This window comes from Nerophis ophidion, linkage group LG03 (genome assembly GCF_033978795.1).
Source record: "Nerophis ophidion isolate RoL-2023_Sa linkage group LG03, RoL_Noph_v1.0, whole genome shotgun sequence".
NCBI classification, from domain to species: Eukaryota; Metazoa; Chordata; class Actinopteri; order Syngnathiformes; family Syngnathidae; genus Nerophis; species Nerophis ophidion.
The window spans coordinates 85,209,649-85,236,951 of record NC_084613.1 but is presented as its reverse complement, the minus strand read 5'-3'; the positions used below and the strand labels follow the sequence as shown (position 1 = coordinate 85,236,951).

General features: G+C 39.0%; 1 long non-coding RNA gene across 2 annotated transcripts in view; it reads left to right on the top strand.

The window, feature by feature from the left end:
• LOC133550155 (uncharacterized) overlaps positions 1-27,303 on the top strand; it is a 298,824-nt gene that overhangs the window by 44,784 nt on the left and 226,737 nt on the right. For both annotated transcript variants that reach the window (XR_009806249.1, XR_009806250.1), the window contains one exon: positions 4,336-4,416. This is a non-coding gene — a long non-coding RNA (uncharacterized LOC133550155). The remainder of the gene's footprint in view (positions 1-4,335; positions 4,417-27,303) is intronic.

Below are 27,303 nucleotides of genomic sequence, written 5' to 3'. Positions count from 1 at the left end.
ATCGTGGCACCCAACTGTTCCCAATTGGCCCGTTCACCTGTGGGATGTTCCACATAAGTGTTTGATGAGCATTCCTCAACTTTTTTTTTTTTTTTTTTTTCATCCAATCGTGGCACCCACCTGTTCCCAATTAGCCTGTTCACCTGTGGGATGTTCCACATAAGTGTTTGATGAGCATTCCTCAACTTTTTTTTTTTTTTATCCAATCGTGGCACCCACCTGTTCCCAATTAGCCCGTTCACCTGTGGGATGTTCCACATAAGTGTTTGATGAGCATTCCTCAACTTTTTTTTTTTTTTTTATCCAATCGTGGCACCCACCTGTTCCCAATTAGCCCGTTCACCTGTGGGATGTTGCACATAAGTGTTTGATGAGCATTCCTCAATTATTTTTTTTTTAATCCAATCGTGGCACCCACCTGTTCCCAATTAGCCCGTTCACCTGTGGGATGTTCCACATAAGTGTTTGATGAGCCTTCCTCAACTTTTTTTTTTTTTTTATCCAATCGTGGCAGCCACCTGTTCCCAATTAGCCCGTTCACCTGTGGGATGTTCCACATAAGTGATGAGCATTCCTTAACTTTTTTTTTTTTTTTTATCCAATCGTGGCACCCACCTGTTCCCAATTAGCCCGTTCACCTGTGGGATGTTCCACATAAGTGCTTGATGAGCATTCCTCAACTTTTTTTTTTTTTTTTATCCAATCGTGGCACCCACCTGTTCCCAATTAGCCCGTTCACCTGTGGGATGTTCCACATAAGTGTTTGATGAGCATTCCTCAACTTTTTTTTTTTTTATATCCAATCGTGGCACCCACCTGTTCCCAATTAGCCCGTTCACCTGTGGGATGTTCCACATAAGTGTTTGATGAGCATTCCTCAACTTTTTTTTTTTTTTTTTTCATCCAATCGTGGCACCCACCTGTTCCCAATTAGCCTGTTCACCTGTGGGATGTTCCACATAAGTGTTTGATGAGCATTCCTCAACTTTTTTTTTTTTTATCCAATCGTGGCACCCACCTGTTCCCAATTAGCCCGTTCACCTGTGGGATGTTCCACATAAGTGTTTGATGAGCATTCCTCAACTTTTTTTTTTTTTTTTATCCAATCGTGGCACCCACCTGTTCCCAATTAGCCCGTTCACCTGTGGGATGTTGCACATAAGTGTTTGATGAGCATTCCTCAATTTTTTTTTTTTTAATCCAATCGTGGCACCCACCTGTTCCCAATTAGCCCGTTCACCTGTGGGATGTTCCACATAAGTGTTTGATGAGCCTTCCTCAACTTTTTTTTTTTTTTTATCCAATCGTGGCAGCCACCTGTTACCAATTAGCCCGTTCACCTGTGGGATGTTCCACATAAGTGATGAGCATTCCTCAACTTTTTTTTTTTTTTTTATCCAATCGTGGCACCCACCTGTTCCCAATTAGCCCGTTCACCTGTGGGATGTTCCACATAAGTGCTTGATGAGCATTCCTCTACTTTTTTTTTTTTTTTTATCCAATCGTGGCACCCACCCGTTCCCAATTAGCCTGTTCACCTGTGGGATGTTCCACATAAGCGTTTGATGAGCATTCCTCAACTTTTTTCTTTTTTTTTTTATCCAATCGTGGCATCCACCTGTTCCCAATTAGCCCGTTCACCTGTGGGATGTTCCACATAAGTGTTTGATGAGCATTCCTCAACTTTTTTTTTTTTATCCAATCGTAGCACCCACCTGTTCCCAATTAGCCCGTTCACCTGTGGGATGTTCCACATAAGTGTTTGATGAGCGTTCCACAACTTTTTTTTTTTTTTTATCCAATCGTGGCACCCACCTCTTCCTAATTAGCCCGTTCACCTGTGGGATGTTCCACATAAGCGTTTGATGAGCATTCCTCAACTTTTTTTTTTTTTTAATCCAATCGTGGCACCCGCCTGTTCCCAATTAGCCCGTTCACCTGTGGGATGTTCCACATAAGCGTTTGATCAGCATTCCTCAACTTTTTTTTTTTTTTATCCAATCGTGGCACCCACCTGTTCCCAATTAGCCCGTTCACCTGTGGGATGTTCCACATAAGTGTTTGATGAGCATTCCTCAACTTTTTTTTTTTTTTTCATCCAATCGTACCCACCTGTTCCCAATTAGCCCGTTCACCTGTGGGATGTTCCACATAAGTGTTTGATGAGCGTTCCACAACTTTTTTTTTTTTTTTTATCCAATCGTGGCACCCACCTCTTCCTAATTAGCCCGTTCACCTGTGGGATGTTCCACATAAGCGTTTGATGAGCATTCCTCAACTTTTTTTTTTTTTTAATCCAATCGTGGCACCCGCCTGTTCCCAATTAGCCCGTTCACCTGTGGGATGTTCCACATAAGCGTTTGATCAGCATTCCTCAACTTTTTTTTTTTTTTATCCAATCGTGGCACCCACCTGTTCCCAATTAGCCCGTTCACCTGTGGGATGTTCCACATAAGTGTTTGATGAGCATTCCTCAACTTTTTTTTTATTTTTTTATCCAATCGTACCCACCTGTTCCCAATTAGCCCGTTCACCTGTGGGATGTTCCACATAAGTGTTTGATGAGCGTTCCACAACTTTTTTTTTTTTTTTATCCAATCGTGGCACCCACCTCTTTCTAATTAGCCCGTTCACCTGTGGGATGTTCCACATAAGCGTTTGATGAGCATTCCTCAACTTTTTTTTTTTTTTCATCCAATCGTGGCACCCACCTGTTCCCAATTAGCCCGTTCACCTGTTGGATGTTCCACATAAGTGTTTGATGAGCATTCCTCAACTTTTTTTTATTTTTTTTATCCAATCGTACCCACCTGTTCCCAATTAGCCCGTTCACCTGTGGGATGTTCCACATAAGTGTTTGATGAGCATTCCTTAACCTTTTTTTTTATCCAATCGTGGCACCCACCTGTTCCCAATTAGCCCGTTCACCTGTGGGATGTTCCACATAAGTGTTTGATGAGCGTTCCACAACTTTTTTTTTTTTTTTATCCAATCGTGGCACCCACCTCTTCCTAATTAGCCCGTTCACCTGTGGGATGTTCCACATAAGCGTTTGATGAGCATTCCTCAACTTTTTTTATTTTTTTATCCAATCGTGGCACCCACCTGTTCCCAATTAGCCCGTTCACCTGTGGGATGTTCCACATAAGTGTTTGATGACCATTCCTCAACTTTTTTTTTTTTTTTTTATCCAATCGTGGCACCCACCTGTTCCCAATTAGCCCGTTCACCTGTGGGATGTTCCACATAAGTGTTTGATGAGCATTCCTTAACCTTTTTTTTTATCCAATCGTGGCACCCACCTGTTCCCAATTAGCCCGTTCACCTGTGGGATGTTCCACATAAGTGTTTGATGAGCGTTCCACAACTTTTTTTTTTTTTTTATCCAATCGTGGCACCCACCTCTTCCTAATTAGCCCGTTCACCTGTGGGATGTTCCACATAAGCGTTTGATGAGCATTCCTCAACTTTTTTTATTTTTTTATCCAATCGTGGCACCCACCTGTTCCCAATTAGCCCGTTCACCTGTGGGATGTTCCACATAAGTGTTTGATGACCATTCCTCAACTTTTTTTTTTTTTTTTTATCCAATCGTGGCACCCACCTGTTCCCAATTAGCCCGTTCACCTGTGGGATGTTCCACATAAGTGTTTGATGAGCGTTCCACAACTTTTTTTTTTTTTTATCCAATCGTGGCACCCACCTCTTCCTAATTAGCCCGTTCACCTGTGGGATGTTCCACATAAGCGTTTGATGAGCATTCCTCAACTTTTTTTATTTTTTTATCCAATCGTGGCACCCACCTGTTCCCAATTAGCCCGTTCACCTGTGGGATGTTCCACATAAGTGATTGATGGAGCGTTCCTCAACTCTCTGTCTTTTTTGCCACTTGTTCCAGCTTTTTTGAAACCTGTCGCAGGCATCAAATTCCAAATGAGCTAATATTTGCTTAAAAAATAACTAAAGTTTACCAGTTGGAACGTTAATATCTTGTCTTTGCAGTATGTTCAATTGAATATAAGTTGAAAAGAATTTGCAAATTAGGTGGCGATTTGTCCAGGGTGCACCCCGCCTTCCGCCCGAATGCAGCTGAGATAGCCTCCGGCACCTCCCGCCGCGACCCCAAAAGGGACAAGCGGTAGAAAATGGATGGATGGATGTATTCTGTTTTTATATAGGTGACACCTTCACTGCCTTTGGGTTTTGTACAATGGATCGCTGCCCCGTGTGGCGGGAGGATGAACGCACACGCCTTCAATCAAAGAACCTTGCAAGCGTTCTTGCTGCCTACTAATCCTTTTTTTTCCCCCTCTCCTCCTCTTCCTTTCATTCCAGATATAATCAGGTCATAACCTACTTCTTGTCTTTATGCAACAACATGGACAGGATGGAAAGTCCCCGTCACATGTCCTCCCGGTGAGTCATGGCCTTAAAGGCCTACTGAAAGCCACTACTAGCGACCACGCAGTCTGATAGTTTATATATCAATGATGAAATATTAACATTGCAACACATGCACAATTTAGTTTACTAAAGTACATCCATCCATCCATCATCTTCCGCTTATCCGAGGTCGGGTCGCGGGGGCAGCAGCTTAAGCAGGGAAACCCAGACTTCCCTCTCCCCAGCCACTTCGTCTAGCTCTTCCCGGGGGATCCCGAGGCGTTCCCAGGCCAGCTGGGAGACATAGTCTTCCCAACGTGTCCTGGGTCTTCCCCGTGGCCTCCTACCGGTTGGACGTGACCTAAAGGCGTTCGGGTGGCATCCTGACCAGATGCCCGAACCACCTCATCTGGCTCCTCTCCATGTGAAGGAGCAGCGGCTTTACTTTGAGTTCCTCCCGGATGGCAGAGCTTCTCACCCTATCTCTAAGGGAGAGACCCAAACTCATTTGGGCCGCTTGTACCCGTGATCTTATCCTTTCGGTCATGACCCAAAGCTCATGACCATAGGTGAGGATGGGAACGTAGATCGACCGGTAAATTGAGAGCTTTGCCTTCCGGCTCAGCTCCTTCTTCACCACAACGGATCGGTACAACGTCCGCATTACTGAAGACGCCGCACCGATCCGCCTGTCGATCTCACCATCCACTCTTCCCCCACTCGTGAACAAGACTCCTAGGTACTTGAACTCCTCCACTTGGGGCAGGGTCTCCTCCCCAACCCGGAGATGGCACTCCACCCTTTTCCGGGCGAGAACCATCATGGACTCGGACTTGGAGGTGCTGATTCTCATTCCGGTCGCTTCACACCCAAGAGCTAGATGAAGTGGCTGGGGAGAGGGAAGTCTGGGCTTCCCTGCTTAGGCTGCTGCCCCCGCGACCCGACCTCGGATAAGCGGAAGATGATGGATGGATGGATGGCATCCACGGAGGAACATTGCTATGCCACACGAGTCTCACAGTGAGGACGTGAGGAGCCCTCACACCAGTGACGTCATCGTCTGCTACTTCCGGTACAGGCAAGGCTTTTTTATTAGCGACCAAAAGTTGAGAACTTTATGGTCGATGTTCTCTACTAAATCCTTTCAGAAAAAATGTGGCAATATCGCAAAAGGATCAAGTGTGACACATAGAATGGACCTGCTATCCCCGTTTAAATAAGAAAATCTCATTTCAGTAGGACTTTAACGCAGGCCTTCTTTCATCTCCGTAATATCGCTAAAATTCGCTCCATTCTGTCCACTAAAGACGCCGAGATCATTATCCATGCGTTTGTTACGTCTCGTCTCGATTACTGTAACGTATTATTTTCGGATCTCCCCATGTCTAGCATTAAAAGATTACAGTTGGTACAAAATGCGGCTGCTAGACTTTTGACAAGAACAAGAAAGTTTGATCACATTACGCCTGTACTGTATATACCTTTATATACATATATACATACATATATACCTATACTGTATATACCTTTATATACATATATACATACATATATACCTATACTGTATATACCTTTATATACATATATACATACATATATACCTATACTGTATATACCTTTATATACATATATACATACATATATACCTATACTGTATATACCTTTATATACATATATACATACATATATACCTATACTGTATATACCTTTATATACATATATACATACATATATACCTATACTGTATATACCTTTATATACATACATATATACCTATACTGTATATACCTTTATATACATATATACATACATATATACCTATACTGTATATACCTTTATATACATATATACATACATATATACCTATACTGTATATACCTTTATATACATATATACATACATATATACCTATACTGTATATACCTTTATATACATACATATATACCTATACTGTATATACCTTTATATACATATATACATACATATATACCTATACTGTATATACCTTTATATACATATATACATACATATATACCTATACTGTATATACCTTTATATACATATATACATACATATATACCTATACTGTATATACCTTTATATACATATATACATACATATATACCTATACTGTATATACTTTTATATACATACATATATACCTATACTGTATATACCTTTATATACATATATACATACATATATACCTATACTGTATATACCTTTATATACATATATACATACATATATACCTATACTGTATATACTTTTATATACATACATATATACCTATACTGTATATACCTTTATATACATATATACATACATATATACCTACTGGCTCACCTACACTGGCTTCCTGTGCACTTGAGATGTGACTTTAAGGTTTTACTACTTACGTATAAAATACTACACGGTCTAGCTCCATCCTATCTTGCCGATTGTATTGTACCATATGTCCCGGCAAGAAATCTGCCTTCAAAGGACTCCGGCTTATTAGTGATTCCCAAAGCCCAAAAAAAGTCTGCGGGCTATAGAGCGTTTTCCGTTCGGGCTCCAGTACTCTGGAATGCCCTCCCGGTAACAGTTCGAGATGCCACCTCAGTAGAAGCATTTAAGTCTCACCTTAAAACTCATTTGTATACTCTAGCCTTTAAATAGACTCCCTTTTTAGACCAGTTGATCTGCCGTTTCTTTTCTTTTTCTCCTATGTCCCACTCTCCCTTGTGGAGGGGGTCCGGTCCGATCCGGTGGCCATGTACTGCTTGCCTGTGTATCGGCTGGGGACATCTCTACGCTGCTGATCCGCCTCCGCTTGGGATGGTTTCCTGCTGGCTCCGCTGTGAACGGGACTCTCGCTGCTGTGTTGGATTCGCTTTGGACTGGACTCTCGCGACTGTGTCGGATCCATTATGGATTGAACTTTCACAGTATCATGTTAGACCCGCTCGACATCCATTGCTTTCCTCCTCTCCAAGGTTCTCATAGTCATCATTGTCACCGACGTCCCACTGGGTGTGAATTCTCCCTGCCCACTGGGTGTGAGTTTTCCTTGCCCTTATGTGGGCCTACCGAGGATGTCGTGGTGGTTTGTGCAGCCCTTTGAGACACTAGTGATTTAGGGCTATATAAGTAAACATTGATTGATTGATTGAAGGATAGATATCAGTCAGAGCCCACCACTAGGGGGTGCTCCATCATTGCCGGTTTTGAGGAAGGGGTTTGGGGGACTTTCTGGCTAAAGGATGCAGGTCACACTCTAGTTATCTCGCCCATTTCCCCTCCTCGCTCACTCTTTATCGCTAATGTTCTTCCTTTCACTTGTTTTTCTTGACTCGGCCGGGGCCCCGCCCCCTCTAAGACACCCCCCCCCCCCCCCCCCCCCCCTCCCGCGCCGTTACGCGCAGCTCACAGTGGACAAAGAGGACAAGCATGCTTGTGTTTGTGTGCCGACACGCCGAGGTGAAGCCACAGCTGTCATTCCTACAGTTGGGAAGCCGGCATGGCGGCTATCGATCAGAGGAAGCCATTAAAGCCAGGCCCCCCCAGATTTTCCCGGGGCGGGGCGGGGCGGGGGTCCTTTTTTTTCCCGGATGGATGTGGGAAAAAAAAAAAAAAAAAAAGTGCAGCGCTGCAGAAACGCATTCCAAGGTGGAGAAGTTGATTTAACCGCCGCATGGGTTCCACGACTATCATGTTCTTCGGGCCGGGGCCGCGGCTTTGGCTGCTCCGTCGTAGCTTAATCAATCAATCAATCAATGTTTATTTATATAGCCCCAAATCACAAATGTCTCAAAGGACTGCACAAATCATTACGACTACAACATCCTCGGAAGAACCCACAAAAGGGCAAGGAAAACTCACACCCAGTGGGCAGGGAGAAGTCACATCCAGTGGGACGCCAGTGACAATGCTGACTATGAGAAACCTTGGAGAGGACCTCAGATGTGGGCAACCCCCCCCCTCTAGGGGACCGAAAGCAATGGATGTCGAGCGGGTCTAACATGATACTGTGAAAGTTCAATCCACAGTGGCTCCAAGACAGCAGCGAGAGTCCCGTCCACAGGAAACCATCTCAAGCGGATCAGCAGCGTAGAGATGTCCCCAACCGATACAGGCGAGCGGTCCATCCTGGGTCCCGACGAGCGGTCCATCCTGGGTCTCGACTCTGGACAGCCAGTACTTCATCCATGGTCATCGGACCGGACCCCCTCCACAAGGGAGGGGGGGGACATAGGAGAAAGAAAAGAAGCGGCAGATCAACTGGTCTAAAAAGGAGGTCTATTTAAAGGCTAGAGTATACAGATGAGTTTTAAGGTGAGACTTAAATGCTTCTACTGAGGTAGCATCTCGAACTGTTACCGGGAGGGCATTCCAGAGTACTGGAGCCCGAACGGAAAACGCTCTATAGCCCGCAGACTTTTTTTGAGCTCTAGGAATCACTAATAAGCCGGAGTCTTTTGAACGCAGATTTCGTGCCGGGACATACGGTACAATACATAATGGCCGCGAGCGTAGATTAGCATGGGAAGGGGAAGGAGGAAGAGGTCCGGGGGAGGGGGCTAACATAACGTTTATTGTTTGTAGATGAAACCATGTTGGTCAGAGGCCGGAGAAGAAAAAGCCTGATTGACAGACGTGTGTCCCCGCCTGCTGATGCAGGACTGCTAATGAACTTGGGACTCGGGGTCTGGTCGGGCATCAAAGGGTCTCTTTCTCCCGCCGGGCCAGCGCCACGAGCTGACCTGCAGCTTTGTGATTATGTCACCCGTCGTTATGGGACCCCCGCTCCGCGCCGGCCCCCCCCCCCCAATCAAACGGGCCATTAAAAACCTGCGACTGGTCTCCTTTCAGTCGGTCCGCTGATTGAGACGCAGCTGCTGCTGCCAACAGTGTCCTTCCTCGACAAAATGTCCAATTCTATTTCTAAACGAGTTGGCGAGCAGGATCGTACGAACACTGATTTAACGTAGCGTGTTAGCTAAAGCAATCAAACACAACCCGTACCTTTTTCTAACCAAGGCTGACAAATCAAAGGATGCGGGGACTATTTTGGTGGTGTTCACCTTCAAAACAACTACAAGGTCTAGATTTTCTACAAAGTATTAGGAAATGGAGGACAAGTAGTAGTAGGCAGACTCTTGAATGCCACTCAGACCTCCTCCAAGGCCAACATGTCAATCTGACATGTTTCACACGTCAGATTGACTCTGATTCATTTAAAAGAACAGAACTTGACTTGTTAGGTGATTCACTTCCAACCAGTAGTGGTAGTAGTAATAGTTATAGTAGTAGTTGGTAGTAATAGTAGTAGTAATAATAGTAGTAGCAGTAGTGAAAGTAATAGTAGTAGTTTGTAGTATAAGTAGTTGGTAGTAATAGTAGTAGTAAGATTTGGTAGTAATAGATGTGTTAGTAGTAAAAGTAGTAGTAGTAGTAGTAGTTGGTAGCAGTAGTATTAGTTGGTGGTAGTATTAATGGTAATAGCTGTAGTAATCGTAATAATACAATTAGTAGTAGTTGGTATTAGTAGTAGTGGTAGTAGTATTAATAGTAGTAGTTTGTAGTAAAAATAGTAGTAGTAGTAGTAAACATATTGGTTTAGTAGTAGTAGTTGGTGGTAATAGTAGTAGTAGTAGTAAACATATTGGTAGTAGTAGTAGTTGTTGGTAGCAGTCAATCAATCAATCAATGTTTACTTATATAGCCCTAAATCACTAGTGTCTCAAAGGGCTGCACAAACCACTACGACATCCTCGGTAGGCCCACATAAGGGCAAGGAAAACTCACACCCAGTGGGACGTCGGTGACAATGATGACTATGAGAACCTTGGAGAGGAGGAAAGCAATGGATGTCGAGCGGGTCTAACATGATACTGTGAAAGTTCAATCCACAATGGATACAACACAGTCGCGAGAGTCCAGTCCAAAGAGGATCCAAGAGACAGCAGCGAGAGTCCCGTTCACAGCGGAGCCAGCAGGAAACCATCCCAAGCGTAGGCGGACCAGCAGCGCAGAGATGTCCCCAGCCGATACACAGGCGAGCAGTACATGGCCACCGGATCGGACCGGACCCCCTCCACACGGGAGAGTGGGACATAGAAGAAAAAGAAAAGAAACGGCAGATCAACTGGTCTAAAAAGGGAGTCTATTTAAAGGCTAGAGTATACAAATGAGTTTTAAGGTGAGACTTAAATGCTTCTACTGAGGTGGCATCGCGAACTGTTACCGGGAGGGCATTCCAGAGTACTGGAGCCCGAACGGAAAATGCTCTATAGCCCGCAGACTTTTTTTGGGCTTTGGGAATCACTAATAAGCCGGAGTCCTTTGAACGCAGATTTCTTGCCGGGACATATGGTACAATACAATCGGCAAGATAAGATGGAGCTGGACCGTGTAGTATTTTATACGTAAGTAGTAAAACCTTAAAGTCACATCTTAAGTGCACAGGAAGCCAGTGCAGGTGAGCCAGTATAGGTATATATGTATGTATATATGTATATAAAGGTATATACAGTATAGGTATATATGTATGTATATATGTATATAAAGGTATATACAGTATAGGTATATATGTATGTATATATGTATAAAAAGGTATATACAGTATAGGTATATATGTATGTATATATGTATATAAAGGTATATACAGTACAGGCGTAATGTGATCAAACTTTCTTGTTCTTGTCAAAAGTCTAGCAGCCGCATTTTGTACCAACTGTAATCTTTTAATGCTAGACATGGGGAGACCCGAAAATAATACGTTACAGTAGTCGAGGCGAGACGTAACAAACGCATGGATAATGATCTCAGCGTCTTTAGTGGACAGAACGGAGCGAATTTTAGCGATGTTACGGAGATGAAAGAAGGCCGTTTTAGTAACGCTTTTAATGTGTGCCTCAAAGGAGAGAGTTGGGTCGAAGATAATACCCAGATTCTTTACCGTGTCGCCTTGTTTAATTGTTTGGTTGTCAAATGTTAGAGTTGTATTATTAAATAGAGTTCGGTGTCTAGCAGGACCGATAATCAGCATTTCCGTTTTTTTGGCGTTGAGTTGCAAAAAGTTAGCGGACATCCATTGTTTAATTTCATTAAGACACGCCTCCAGCTGACTACAATCCGGCGTGTTGGTCACCTTTAGGGGCATGTAGAGTTGGGTGTCATCAGCATAACAGTGAAAGCTAACACCGTATTTGCGTATGATGTCACCTAGCGGCAGCATGTAGATGCTGAAGAGTGCAGGGCCAAGGACCGAACCCTGGGGAACTCCACACGTTACCTTAACGTAGTCCGAGGTCACATTGTTATGGGAGACACACTGCATCCTATCAGTAAGATAAGAGTTAAACCAAGACAGGGCTGAGTCTGACATACCAATTCGTGTTTTGATACGTTCTAATAAAATATTATGATCGACGGTATCGAAAGCAGCGCTAAGATCGAGGAGCAGCAACATAGATGACGCATCAGAATCCATCGTTAGCAATAGATCATTAGTCATTTTTGCGAGGTAGTAGTAGTAGTAGTAGTTGGTGGTAGTATTAATATTAATAGTTGTAGTAATAATAATAATAGTAGAAGTAATAGTAGTAGTAGTTGGTAGTAAGATTAGTAGTGGTAGTAATAGTAGAAGTAACAGTAATAGTTGGTAGTAGTAGTATTAGGAGTAGTTGGATTTAGTAATAATAGTAGTACAAGTAGTAGTTGGTAGTAATATTAATAGCAATAGTAGTAGTAGTAGTAGTTGATAGTACTATTAGTATTAGTAGTAGAAGTAGTAGTAGTTGGTGGTAGTATTAATAATAATAGCTGTAGTAATAGTAGTCTTTGGTATTAATAGTAGTAGTAGTTGGTAGTAATGGTAGTAGTTGGTAGTAGTAATAGTAGTATTTGGTAGTAAAATTAGTAATGTAGTAATAGTAGTAGTAGTAGTAGTAGTAGTAGTTGGTGGTAATAATAGTAGTAGTAGTAGTAAAAGTCATAGTGTCATAGTAGTGGTAGTTGGTAGTATTAGCAGTAGTAGTAATAGTAATAATAATAATAATAATAATAGCAGTAGTACTAGTAGTGGTAGTGGTAGTAATAGTAGTAGTAATAGTAGTAGTTGGAGGTAGTAATAATAATAGTAGTAGTTGGTAGTAGTATTAATAGCAATAGTAATATAGTAGTAGTAGTAGTATTTGTAGTAGTTTGTAGTAGTATTAATAGTAATAGTAGAAGTAGTAGTAACAGTAGTTGGTAGTAGTATTAATAGCAGTAGTAATAATATAAGTAGTAGTAGTAGTAGTAGTAAAATAGAAGTATCGGAAATAGTAGTAATACTAGTAATAGTTTTAGTAGTAGTAATTGGTAGTAATATTAGTTGGTAGTAGCATTAATAGTAGCAGTAGTAATAGAAGTAGTATTAATAGTAGTGGTAGTAAGAGTTTTAGTAGTAGTAGTAAGTACTAATACCCACTGCTGGGTGTGGTGGGTCACTGCCGCCGTTGGCTACCTACACTTAGCTAACTAACTACTGTAACTCACTTAGCTAACTAACTACTTAACGAACTAAGTTGCTACATACTTAGCTAACTAATTACCGTAACTGGCCAACTGACTAAGCAATCGGCTAACTGGCTAATTAACTCCACAACAAATGAGCTAGTTATAAACCTTACTGACTATATAACTAACACGCAAGTGACCTACTTAACAATCTACCGCAATCATTGACTGAATAACTGGTCTGAAGGCTCACATGCAAACTAACTAACTTGGGAATTAGCCAACTAACTAACTGACTAAGGGTTAGGGTTAAATTAAATCCTAACCAAACAACAACACTCTAATTGACGGACTGAATAATTGACTAACTGCCTAAATGTCTACCTAACCAAGTGAGTAACTGGCCAATCGGCGAGCTAACTTGTTAACTAAATAGCAAATTGGCTCAATTACTTGCTAACTGGATAACTAACCAGCAATCACTAGTTAACTGGCTAAATAAGAACATTTGTGAGTTGCATAGTCATGTTGATGAAGTGATGGTTTGATCCTTTATCCTGATCTGAATACTCAAAGCAAGCGGGGGCCATTTATTTTAAAAACCAATACAATATATGAATATAAAATATACATTCCGGCTTCATCCCGGGGACCCCAAAGGGTTTTGGTAAAAATAAAACGTAAAAAATGTGTCAGTATTCAGTATTATTATCTTTATTATTATTCAAGTTTTACATCTCTAGATCAACATTAAGTCTGTCAATATGATGTTTTTATAGATTTATGTTGTATGCTCTTTTTGTTAAAGAAAACCCTGTTTTTTTTAAGGAAAAAACAAAAGCAAAATATTCAATATTTTGACCCAATAAAATTTTTAAGTAGAATGTTTGACATTATATAATAATTGGAAGCGTAAAAAAGTCAACAACTCATAACATTATTGATTTTAATTTACTGTTATTTTTTGTGCAATGACACTTATACACTGATCCAAAAGGGTCCTACTCATTAAAGCAGGGGTCGGGAACATTTTTCGCTGAGAGAGCCAAGAAGCCAAATATTTTAAAATGTATTTCCCTAAGAGCCATATAAAACATTTTTTAACACTAAACACAACTAAAGGCGTGCATTTTTAATCAAGACCAACATTTCCAGAGTATAATAGGTCTCTTATTCTTTGTATTAACATTGTTATTATGAACTTAACTGTGGAGGGGGCGTGGCCTGCGGGCCTGCAGCAAAGCGGGATGTTGCCAGGACCGGCCTCGAAATCAGCGACAGGTGCATAGACGGCCCACCTGGGCCTTTTTATCTAATCACCTGTCGCTCTGTTATAAGCAGCAGCCAGGAGGAGAGACAGGGTTGGGGCTGGAGCCAGAGCGCGAGTGAGGACGAAAGAGAAAAAGACAATTGCTGGAAAGCAACTGAGAGAAAAATAAAATAAAACAATATTGTAACCCTAAAACAGACTCTTGGTGGTCTGAAGAACCCCCAGGAGGGCAAGCCCATCACTAACCAATAATAAATAAATGACTTCTTACCATTAACGCAACTTCTTGAACATAAAAAAGCATGAGAATGTTTTATATTTTGAACGTTTTTTTTAATACTGTTATTACAAGTGGAATTATTCATTACTTATCGTTTTAAGCAACGTCAGCTCAGATTTATCCGAGAGCCAGATGCAGTCATCAAAAGAGCCACATCTGGCTCTAGAGCCATAGGTTCCCTACCCCTGCATTAAAGTGTTTAAAAAATAAATAATATATAATTTTTTTACTGTTTACTTTGAACACAATGGTCTCGAGATCAACTTCAGATCTACTCGTCAATTATGCGTTTTTTTGTAGTTTATGTTTTTTGTTTGTTCGTTTTAGGCTGTCAGGCTCGCCCCTGAGAGTTAGGTTGTGTTTTAGTTTTTCCTCCGTGTGGGTATAGTATTTCCTGTCTTTAGTTCCTGTCAGCACTCTTATTTTGTTTCTTTTTCCTTTTTGTCTCCCTGAGTGCTGTGTCCCCTCAGCTGTGGTGGATTGGCACCTGGCCACACCTGGTGTCAATCAGCCCGCCACTATTTGAGCCTGTTTGGTCCTCCAGTCAGATGCTGGATTATTGTTGTGTCTTGTCGCTTGTAGCTTTGTCTACTTCTGTTCATGCCATAGTTCCGTCGTGTTTTGGTTTGTTGTCCACAGTTAGCCTTTGTGCTAGTTTCTGTTCATAGCCAAGTTTGTTCTCCGCCTTGTGCGCGCCTTTTGTTGGTTCTTGTTTTAGTAGTAAATTAAATCATGTTTTCTTATACAATGCCTGCCGCCTTCTCTGCATCTTGGGGTTCGTCACCAACTCAATTTGAAACAGGCCTTTTTTTTAAATAAAACAGCTCAGTTTTTTCTATGGCAAACACAAAATATGCAATATTTGCGCCCCAAAATATCTCAAAGTGGAATATTTAATGTGACGAAATCGGAGCCTTGAATTGGTCAATAATTCATAATTGATTTTGATACACTATTTTTTTTTTTGTGTTATTAGAGTCAATCAATCAATCAATGTTTATTTATATAGCCCCAAATCACAAATGTCTCAAAGGGCTGCACAAATCATTACGACTACGACATCCTCGGAAGAACCCACAAAAGGGCAAGGAAAACTCACACCCAGTGGGCAGGGAGAATTCACATCCAGTGGGACGCCAGTGATAATGCTGACTATGAGAAACCTTGGAGAGGACCTCAGATTTGGGCAACCCCCCCCCCCCCCCCCCCCCTCTAGGGGACCGAAAGCAATGGATGTCGAGCGGGTCTAACATGATACTGTGAAAGTTCAATCCATAGTGGCTCCAACACAGTTCAGTTCAAAGCGGATCCAAGACAGCAGCGAGAGTCCCGTCCACAGGAAACCATCTCAAGCGGAGGCGGATCAGCAGCGTAGAGATGTCCCCAACCGATACACAGGCGAGCGGTCCATCCTGGGTCCCGACGAGCGGTCCATTCTGGGTCTCGACTCTGGACAGCCAGTACTTCATCCATGGTCATCGGACCGGACCCCCTCCACAAGGGAGGGGGGGGACATAGGAGAAAAAAAGAAAAGAAGCGGCAGATCAACTGGTCTAAAAAGGAGGTCTATTTAAAGGCTAGAGTATACAGATGAGTTTTAAGGTGAGACTTAAATGCTTCTACTGAGGTGGCATCTCGAAGTGAAGCGAATGATATTTATATAGCGCTTTTCTCAAGTGACTCAAAGCACTTTACATAGTGAAAACCCAATATCTAAGTTACATTTAAAGCAGTGTGTGTGGCACCGGGGGCAGGTGGGTTTAAGTGTCTTGCCCAAGGACACAACGGCAGTGGCTAGGATGACGGAGCGGGGATCGAACCTGGAACCCTCAGGCAACATGTTCTTGTTTATACTACTTTTTATGTTGAATATTTTTCCATAGTATTTTTAAAATGTGTCGTGGGGCCGTTAAAAAATGGGCCGCACTCCGGACACCTCTGATCTACAGGTTTAAAAGACGGGAACGTGTCTCCTGGTTCTTGTCGTGTTCACCGAGCGCCTGTTGCCAGGGGTAACGGGCCAGCAAGGGTTGGATCTGGTGTCCAGTGGTCCTTTCCTCCTTTTCCTCCTTCCTTCCTCCCCCCCCCCCTCAGCACATTTGGCAGCAGGCAGAGATTCTTTCACAGCGCTGCTGGTTGCCAAGAGAGAGGGAGTGAATGTATGTGGGTCACTGCGAGTCTGAAGGGGGCTTTTCATCCCCTCCTTTTTTTTTTTTTTGTCCCTCTTTTTTTCTCCCGGGCGATGCTGCTAAAGCCGAGCCTCGATGTCCTGTTGACTTGTTCACTTTTTGTGCGCGCACACAACCACAAAAGAGACGTATAGAGAGAAAAAAAATAAGGATCGGCAGCAGATGTTTCATTGACTTCCTTTTTTTTAGCCGCTCTCGACTTCTTCTTTCTCTTCCTCTTCTGGTAGTAGTTAAAGTCATAGTAGTGGTAGTAGTGGTAGTTGGTAGTAATAGTAGTAGTGGAAGTAACAGTAATAATTGGTAGTAGTAGTATTAGGAGTAGTTGGAGGTAGTAATAATAGTAGCAGTTGGTAGTAATATTAATAGCAATAGTAGTAGTAGTTGGTAGTAGTATTAATAGTAGTAGTACTAGTAGTTGATAGTACTTTTAGTAATAGTAGTAGTAGTTGGTGGTAGTATTAATAATAATAGCTGTAGTAATCTTAATAAAAAAATGAGTAGTAGTAATAGTAGTCTTTGGTATTAATAGTAGTAGTAGTGGTAGTAATTGTAGTAATTGGTTGTAGTAGTAATAGTAGTATTTGGTAGTAAAATTTGTAATATAGTAGTAGTAGTAATAATAGTAAAAGTCATAGTGTCATAGTAGTGGTAGTTGGTAGCATTAGCAGTAGCAGTAATAGTAATAATAACAATAATAGCAGCAGTAGTAGTAATAGTAATAGTTGGTTGTAGTAGTAATAGGAGTAGTTGGAGGTAGTAATAATAATAGTAGTAGTAGTCGGTAGTAGTATTAATAGCAATAGTAGTAGTAGTTGGTAGTAGTATTAATAGTAGTAGTAATAGTAGTTGATAGTACTATTAGTAATAGTAGTAGTAGTTGGTGGTAGTATTAATAATAGTAGTAATAGTAGTTGATAGTACTATTAGTAATAGTATTAGTAGTAGCAGTAGTAGTAGTTGGTGGTAGTATTAATAATAATAGCTGTAGTAATCGTAATAAAAAAAATGAGTAGGAGTAATAGTAGTCTTTGGTATTAATAGTAGTAGTAGTGGTAGTAGTTGGTAGTAATTGTGGTAATTGGTTGTAGTAGTAATAGTAGTATTTGGTAGTAAAATTTGTAATATAGTAGTAGTAGTAATAATAGTAAAAGTCATAGTGTCATAGTAGTGGTAGTTGGTAGCATTAGCAGTAGCAGTAATAGTAATAATAACAATAATAGCAGTAGTAGTAGTAGTAGTAATAGTAATAGTTGGTAGTAGTAGTAATAGGAGTAGTTGGAGGTAGTAATAATAATAGTAGAAGTAGTAGTTGGTAGTAATATTAATAGCAATAGTAGTAGTAGTTGGTAGTAGTATTAATAGTAGTAGTAATAGTAATTGATAGTACTATTAGTAATAGTTGTAGTAGTTGGTGGTAGTATTAATAATAATAGCTGTAGTAATCGTAATAAAAAAATGAGTAGGAGTAATAGTAGTCTTTGGTATTAATAGTAGTAGTAGTGGTAGTAATTGTAGTAATTGGTTGTAGTAGTAATAGTAGTATTTGGTAGTAAAATTTGTAATATAGTAGTAGTAGTAGTTGGTGGTATTAATAGTAGTAGCAGTAATAATAGTAAAAGTCATAGTGTCATAGTAGTGGTAGTTGGTAGCATTAGCAGTAGCAGTAATAGTAATAATAACAATAATAGCAGCAGTAGTAGTAGTAGTAATAGTAATAGTTGGTAGTAGTAGGAGTAGTTTGAGGTAGTAATAATAGTAGTAGAAGTAGTAGTTGGTAGTAATATTAATAGCAATAGTAGTAGTAGTTGGTAGTAGTATTAATAGTAGTAGTAATAGTAGTTGATAGTACTATTAGTAGTAGTAGTAGTAGTAGTAGGTGGTACTATTAATAATAATAGCTGTAGTAATCGTAATAAAAAAAATGAGTAGGAGTAATAGTAGTCTTTGGTATTAATAGTAGTGGTAGTGGTAGTAGTTGGTAGTAATTGTAGTAATTGGTTGTAGTAGTAATAGTAGTATTTGGTAGTAAAATTTGTAATATAGTAGTAGTAGTAGTAGTTGGTGGTATTAATAATAGTAAAAGTCATAGTGTCATAGTAGTGGTAGTTGGTAGCATTAGCAGTAATAGTAATAATAATAATAATAATAGCAGTAGTAGTAGTAATAGTAATAGTTGGTAGTAGTAGTAATAGGAGTAGTTGGAGGTAGTAATAATAGCAATAGTAGTAGTAGTTGGTAGTAGTATTAATAGTAGTAGTAATAGTAGTTGATAGTACTATTAGTAATAGTATTAGTAGTAGCAGTAGTAGTAGTTGGTGGTAGTATTAATAATAATAGCTGTAGTAATCGTAATTAAAAAAATGAGTAGGAGTAATAGTAGTCTTTGGTATTAATAGTAGTGGTAGTAGTTGGTAGTAATTGTAGTAATTGGTTGTAGTAGTAATAGTAGTATTTGGTAGTAAAATTTGTAATATAGTAGTAGTTGGTGGTGGTATTAATAGTAGTAGTAGTAATAATAGTAAAAGTCATAGTGTCATAGTAGTGGTAGTTGGTAGCATTAGCAGTAGCAGTAATAGTAATAATAACAATAATAGCAGCAGTAGTAGTAGTAGTAATAGTAATAGTTGGTAGTAATAGGAGTAGTTGGAGGTAGTAATAATAGTAGTAGAAGTAGTAGTTGGTAGTAATATTGATAGCAATAGTAGTAGTAGTTGGTAGTAGTAGTAATAGTAGTTGATAGTACTATTAGTAATAGTAGTAGTAGTAGTAGTAGTTGGTGGTAGTATTAATAATAGCTGTAGTAATCGTAATAAAAAAATGAGTAGGAGTAATAGTAGTCTTTGGTACTAATAGTAGTAGTAGTGGTAGTAGTTGGTAGTAATTGTAGTAATTGGTTGTAGTAGTAATAGTAGTATTTGGTAGTAAAATTTGTAATATAGTAGTAGTAGTAGTTGGTGGTATTAATAGTAGTAGTAGTAATAATAGTAAAAGTCATAGTGTCATAGTAGTGGTAGTTGGTAGCATTAGCAGTAGCAGTAATAGTAATAATAATAATAATAGCAGCAGTAGTAGTAATAGTAATAGTTGGTAGTAGTAGTAGTGATAGGAGTAGTTGGAGGTAGTAATAATAGTAGTAGAAGTAGTAGTTGGTAGTAATATTAATAGCAATAGTAGTAGTAGTTGGTAGTAGTATTAATAGTAGTAGTAATAGTAATTGATAGTACTATTAGTAATAGTATTAGTAGTAGCAGTAGTAGTAGTTGGTGGTAGTATTAATAATAATAGCTGTAGTAATCGTAATAAAAAAATGAGTAGGAGTAATAGTAGTCTTTGGTATTAATAGTAGTACTAGTGGTAGTAGTTGGTAGTAATTGTAGTAATTGGTTGTAGTAGTAAAATTTGTAATATAGTAGTAGTAGTTGGTGGTATTAATAGTAGTAGTAGTAATAATAGTAAAAGTCATAGTGTCATAGTAGTGGTAGTTGGTAGCATTAGCAGTAGCAGTAATAGTAATAATAATAATAATAGCAGTAGTAGTAGTAGTAGTAATAGTTGGTTGTAGTAGTAATAGGAGTAGTTGGAGGTAGTAATAATAGTAGTAGAAGTAGTAGTTGGTAGTAATATTAATAGCAATAGTAGTGGTAGTTGTTAGTAGTATTAATAGTAGTAGTAATAGTAGTTGATAGTACTATTAGTAGTAGTAGTAGTAGTTGGTGGTAGTATTAATAATAATAGCTGTAGTAATCGTAATAAAAAAATGAGTAGGAGTAATAGTAGTCTTTGGTATTAATAGTAGTAGTAGTGGTAGTAGTTGGCAGTAATTGTAGTAATTGGTTGTAGTAGTAATAGTAGTATTTGATAGTAAAATTTGTAATATAGTAGTAGTAGTAGTTGGTGGTATTAATAGTAGTAGTAGTAATAATAGTAAAAGTCATAGTGTCATAGTAGTGGTAGTTGGTAGCATTAGCGGTAGCAGTAATAGTAATAATAACAATAATAGCAGCAGTAGTAGTAGTAGTAATAGTAATAGTTGGTAGTAGTAGTATTAGGAGTAGTTGGAGGTAGTAATAATAGTTGTAGAAGTAGTAGTTGGTAGTAATATTAATAGCAATAGTAGTAGTAGTTGGTAGTAGTATTAATAGTAGTAGTAATAGTAGTTGATAGTACTATTAGTAATAGTATTAGTAGTAGTAGCAGTAGTAGTAGTTGGTGGTAGTATTAATAATAATAGCTGTTGTAATCGTAATAAAAAATGAGTAGGAGTAATAGTAGTCTTTGGTATTAATAGTAGTGGTAGTGGTAGTAGTTGGTAGTAATTGGTTGTAGTAGTAAAATTTGTAATATAGTAGTAGTAGTTGGTGGTATTAATAGTAGTAGTAGTAGTAATAATAGTAAAAGTCATAGTGTCATAGTAGTGGTAGTTGGTAGCATTAGCAGTAGCAGTAATAGTAATAATAATAATAATAGCAGTAGTAGTAGTAATAGTAATAGTTGGTTGTAGTAGTAATAGGAGTAGTTGGAGGTAGTAATAATAGTAGTAGAAGTAGTAGTTGGTAGTAATTTTAATAGCAATAGTAGTAGTAGTTGGTAGTAGTATTAATAGTAGCAGTAATAGTAGTTGATAGTACTATTAATAATAGTATTAGTAGTAGCAGTAGTAGTAGTTGGTGGTAGTATTAATAATAATAGCTGTAGTAATCGTAATTGAAAAAATGAGTAGGAGTAATAGTAGTCTTTGGTATTAATAGTAGTGGTAGTAGTTGGTAGTAATTGTAGTAATTGGTTGTAGTAGTAATAGTAGTATTTGGTAGTAAAATTTGTAATATAGTAGTAGTAGTTGGTGGTATTAATAGTAGTAGTAGTAATAATAGTAAAAGTCATAGTGTCATAGTAGTGGTAGTTGGTAGCATTAGCAGTAGCAGTAATAGTAATAATAATAATAATAATAGCAGTAGTAGTAGTAGTAATAGTTGGTTGTAGTAGTAATAGGAGTAGTTGGAGGTAGTAATAATAATAGTAGTAGTAGTTGGTTGTAGTATTAATAGCAATAGTAATATAGTAGTAGTAGTATTATTTGTAGTAGTTGGTAGTAGTATTAATAGTAATAGAAGTAGTGGTAACAGTAGTTGGTATTAGTATTAATAGTAATAGTAGAAGTAGTGGTAACAGTAGTTGGTAGTAGTATTAATAGTACTAGTAATAATATAAGTATTAGTAGTAGTAGTAAAATAGAAGTAGTAGTAATACTAGTAATAGTATTGGTAGTAGTAATTAATAGTAATAGTAGCAGTATTAGTAATATTCGTTGGTAGTAGTATTAATAGTAGCAGTAGTAATAGAAGTAGTATTAATAGTAGTGGTAGTAACAGTATTAGTAGTAGTATGCAAGTGTTCTTTAGAGTAGTCCGTGTGCAGCTCCTATCTGGCCGCTTTCTCATTCCAATCTGACCTCGACAATCAGATCCGGTCTCAGGTGTTCGGACCCGTCCCCGCCTGAAAGGGTATGTTTCACGCTCTCCATGGAGAGGTTGTTGACAAGCGGGGATATCAGCAGAGGAGCCGGCCTTGTATCAGATTGATATCAGGTTTGTCGGACGCCGCCCTCTCTCCCTGGTTCTGGTTTCAGGGCGACAATGGCTGGTCTGTGTCAGGTAGTGTCCGCCCTAGTCCCCCTGCTCTATTCACTGGGACGCCCCAGGGGCTGATGGGTAAGATGTTTCTCTCTGGACAAGATGGAGCCGGATCACGTTCCTCGCTCTTGGCTCTTAGCTTACTCGGCAAATGCAGCAGAAATCGGCAATAACTTAACCAAACAACAAATCAGCTAGTTGTAAACCTAACTACCTGATTAACTAACTAACAATCAACAAGCTAATTGACGAACTGAATAATTGGCCAAGTGGCTAACTAACTTACTGACTAAATAGCTACCTAACTAACTGAGTAACTGGGCAACTGGCTAACTGGCTAGCTAACTAAATAGCTAGTTGGCTGATCTACTATCTAACTGGATAACTAACTAGCAAGCTGACTATTTAACTGGCTAACTAAGTTTATGTGTGAGTGTTGTTTCTGCTACAGTTGCGTAGACAAGATGGAGACGGATCACGTTCCTCGCTCTTTGCCCTTAGCTCTAAGAGCTCTTGGCTCTTAGCTTGCTCGGCAAATGCAGCAGAAATCGGCAATAACTTAACCAATCAACAAATCAGCTAGTTATAAACCTAACTAGCTGATTAACCAACTAACAATCAACAAGCTAATTGACGAACTGAATAATTGGCTAACTAACTTACTGACTAAATAGCTACCTAACTAACTGAGTAACTGGCCAATTGGCTAACTGGCTAGCTAACTAAATAGCTAGTTGGCTGAATTACTACCTAACTGGATAACTAACTAGCAAGCTGACTATTTAACTGGTGAACTAAGTTTATGTGTGAGTGTTGTTTCTGCTACAGTTGCGTAGACAAGATGGAGACGGATCACGTTCCTCGCTCTTTGCCCTTAGCTCTAAGAGCTCTTGGCTCTTAGCTTGCTCGGCAAATGCAGCAGAAATCGGCAATAACTTAACCAAACAACAAATCAGCTAGTTATAAACCTAAGTAGCTGATTAACTAACTAATCAACAAGCTAATTGACTAACTGAATAATTGGCTAACTAACTTACTGACTAAATAGCTACATAACTAACTGAGTAACTGGGCAACTGGCTAACTGGCTAGCTAACTAAATAGCTAGTTGGCTGATCTACTATCTAACTGGATAACTAACTAGCAAGCTGACTATTTAACTGGCTAACTAAGTTTATGTGGGAGTGTTGTTTCTGCTACAGTTGCGTAGACAAGATGGAGACGGATCACGTTCCTCGCTCTTTGCCCTTAGCTTGCTCGGCAAATGCAGCAGAAATCAGCAATAACTTAACTACACAACAAATCAGCTAGTTATAAACCTAACTAGCTGATTAAATAACAATTACAAGCTAATTGACAAACTGAATAATTGGCCAAGTGGCTAACTAACTTACTGACTAAATAGCTACCTAACTAACTGAGTAACTGGCCAATTGGCTAACTGGCTAGCTAACAAAATAGCTAGTCGGCTGATCTACTACGTAACTGGATAACTAACTAGCAAGCTGACTATTTAACTGGCTAACTAAGTTTATGTGTGAGTGTTGTTTCTGCTACAGTTGCGTAGACAAGATGGAGACGGATCACGTTCCTCGCTCTTTGCCCTTAGCTCTAAGAGCTCTTGGCTCTTAGCTTGCTCGGCAAATGCAGCAGAAATCGGCAATAACTTAACCAATCAACAAATCAGCTAGTTATAAACCTAACTAGCTGATTAACCAACTAACAATCAACAAGCTAATTGACGAACTGAATAATTGGCTAACTAACTTACTGACTAAATAGCTACCTAACTAACTGAGTAACTGGCCAATTGGCTAACTGGCTAGCTAACTAAATAGCTAGTTGGCTGAATTACTACCTAACTGGATAACTAACTAGCAAGCTGACTATTTAACTGGTGAACTAAGTTTATGTGTGAGTGTTGTTTCTGCTACAGTTGCGTAGACAAGATGGAGACGGATCACGTTCCTCGCTCTTTGCCCTTAGCTCTAAGAGCTCTTGGCTCTTAGCTTGCTCGGCAAATGCAGCAGAAATCGGCAATAACTTAACCAAACAACAAATCAGCTAGTTATAAACCTAAGTAGCTGATTAACTAACTAATCAACAAGCTAATTGACTAACTGAATAATTGGCTAACTAACTTACTGACTAAATAGCTACATAACTAACTGAGTAACTGGGCAACTGGCTAACTGGCTAGCTAACTAAATAGCTAGTTGGCTGAATTACTATCTAACTGGATAACTAACTAGCAAGCTGACTATTTAACTGGCTAACTAAGTTTATGTGTGAGTGTTGTTTCTGCTACAGTTGCATAGACAAGATGGAGACGGCTCACGTTCCTCGCTCTTTGCCCTTAGCTTGTCCGGCAAATGCAGCAGAAATCAGCAATAACTTAACTACACAACAAATCAGCTAGTTATAAACCTAACTAGCTGATTAACTAACTAACAATCAACAAGCTAATTGACTCACTGAATAATTGTCCAATTGGCTAACTGACTTACTGACTAAATAGCTAATTGTCGAAAGTATTAGCCAACTGGATAACTAACTAGCAAGCTGGCTAATTAACTAGCTAACTCGCTAACTAACTGCATATGTGAGTGTGCCTTCTGCTACAGTTTCATGGACAAGATGAAGCCGGATCACGTTCCTCACTCTTTGCTCTTAGCTTGGCCGTAAAATACAGCAGAACTTTGCCATAACTTAACTACATAACAAGTCAACTAGTTATAAACCTAGCTAGCTGACTAACTAACTAACAATCAACAATCTAATCGACAAACTGAATAATTGGCCAATTCGCTAACTGACTTAATGACTACATAGCTACCTAACTAAATGAGTAACTGGCTAGCTAACTTGCTAACTAAATTACTAGCTAACTGGATAACTTACTCACATGTGCTGTGAAGGAGAGAGAGTGTCAAGTTAACTCTTCAGTTCAGGTTCCTGCTAAGGTAGCCTGATCTAGGTGGACAAAAGCATGAGAGACGGGCAACCAATGTAGAGACCGCTTAGATAGTTCAGTGCGTGTACTGCAATGACTCCTGTCTTGTAGAAAAAATTGTTACACCTGAGTTCTAGTCACTAATCATTTTAGACAGCCTTAGAACCAAAGAGTCTGGGTGAACTGCCACCTCTAAAAGGGGGTTGTACTAATAGTTCGTACCAGAAAAAAACAAACCACAACTTCCTTTCGCTTCTCACCCTTTCAAGCTCTGATTCCCTTTTTCAGAGAGGCTGAAAAAACGTTCATAAAGTGCTACAACCGAAACAGCATTTCCCTCTAAAAACCAAGCTAGCAGCAGATTTTCCTAAAGCACTGGAGTAAAATAAAACTCCTGGTTGAAATCCAAGTTGTTTTGAAAATTAAATGAATACTAAAATCACATTTAAAACTGTATTAACTCTACACCAACTAAAAATAAATAAAAGAAAGTATGATTACTCACTCTTTAAAGACAAATAGTTGAAAGCAAACAGAGAACATTCTTCAGCAAAATGCTAATTCCGTTAGCATCATTGCTTGTGGTTCTACGGGTATTATTGTCACACTAAAACCTTTATTAACTTGCCTTATATTTTATGTGGCTTTCAGTGTTCATAAGTGTAAAAATAAATCAAAATGAGTCAAACTACTCACACAAAAATGGAACATGGAAACAAGCTGCTACATGCTACTTACGTTAGCCTCATTGCTTAAGATTCTAGTTCTACGGTTCTTAATGACACACTAAAACTTGTATTTACTTACATTATATTTTATGTGGCTTTTTATTGTTCGTAATAGTCAGACACCTTCAACAATAAGTCAAACAAAGTCAAACTACTCACACACAGTTGATATGTTAACAAAAATGGGACACGAAAATAAGCTGCTACATGCTAATTCCGTTAGCATCATTGCTTCTGGTTCTACGGGTAGTATTGTAACACTAAAACCTTCATTAATTTATCTTATATTTTATGTGTCGCTTTTAGTTTTCATAAGTGTAAAAAAATGTCAAACTACTCACACAAAAATGGAACATAGAAACTAGCTGCTACACGCTACTTACGTTAGCCTCATTGGTTAAGATTGTAGTTTTACGGTTATTATTGTCACACTAAAACTTGTACTCACTCACATTATATTTTATGTGGCTTATTTTTGTTCGTAATAGTCATACACCTTTAACAATAACTCAAACTACTCACACAGTTGATATGTAAACAAAAATGGTACATGAAAATAAGCTGCCACATGCTAATTCCGTTAGCATCATTGCTTCTGGTTCTACGGGTATTATTGTCACACTAAAACCTTTATTAACTTACTTTATATTTTATGTGGCTTTCAGTGTTCATAAGTGTAAAAATAAATCAAAATGAGTCAAACTACTCACACAAAAATGGAACATGGAAACAAGCTGCTACACGCTACTTACATTAGCCTCATTGGTTAAGATTCTAGTTTTACGGTTATTATTGTCACACTAAAACTTGTACTCACTCACATTACATTTTATGTGGCTTATTTTTGTTCGTAATAGTCATATACTTTTAACAATAACTCGAACTACTCACACACAGTAGATATGTAAACAAAAATGGTACGTGAAAATAAGCTGCCACATGCTAATTCCATTAGCATCATTGCTTCTGCTTTTACGGGTATTATTGTAACACTAAAACCTTTATTAACTTATATTTTATGTGGCTTTTTATGTTCATAAGTGTAAAAATAAATCAAAGTGAGGCAAACTACTCACAAAAAAATGGAACATGGAAACAAGCTGCTACATGCTACTTACATTATACTCCTCGCTTAAGATTCTAGTTCTACGGTTCTTAATGACACACTAAAACTTGGATTTACTTACATTATATTTTATGTGGCGTTGTATTGTTCGTAATAGTCAGACACCTTTAACAATAAGTCCAACAAAGTCAAACTACTCACACACAGTTGATATGTTAACAAAAATGGGACACAAAATGGACTGGACTCTCACTATTATGTTAGATCCTCTATGGACTGGACTCACTATTATGTTGGATCCACTATGGACTGGACTC